Source organism: Sinocyclocheilus grahami, unplaced genomic scaffold, assembly GCF_001515645.1.
Source record: "Sinocyclocheilus grahami isolate Dianchi unplaced genomic scaffold, SAMN03320097.WGS_v1.1 scaffold252.1, whole genome shotgun sequence".
NCBI classification, from domain to species: domain Eukaryota; kingdom Metazoa; phylum Chordata; class Actinopteri; order Cypriniformes; family Cyprinidae; genus Sinocyclocheilus; species Sinocyclocheilus grahami.
Window position 1 is genome coordinate 1,386,040 of NW_015505431.1, and position 503 is coordinate 1,386,542.

The window sequence follows — 503 nt, forward strand, 5'->3', positions numbered from 1 at the left end:
CCGTCTTCCTGTATAACAGCCTCTCACCGCTCTGTGAATGCCTGCGGGATTAGGATCCGTATGAAGTTTATTAAAGCCGTGAAAACAAGTTTCAAAAAGTACAAACCAGGCCGAGTTCATGATCTAAAAGAGTTGGATGTGTTCTAACCAACACGAAAGTGATCCGCAGCGATTCAAGGTCAAAAACGAAGCCAAAACACACTAATAAAAAATGTATCAAAAGAATTGACCAGGAACGTCAACGCTTGGTATTCCTGTCAAACACACCATCAAGACTTTCAATGCAGCTCAGGTTATTGACCGCAGCAACAGAAATAAACGTGCTACGTATGAATGGGAATCGTAAAGAATATAACTATTTTGTTTGTTTTTATGATTCCACTGAAGATTCTTAGAACTTTTGAGACAGAAATGGTTGGTGGGAAAAAATAAATGCAATTGCATTGCCAAAAGATGAGATTATTTTAATAAACGATTTTAAAACAATTATTTTTTAGATGCAC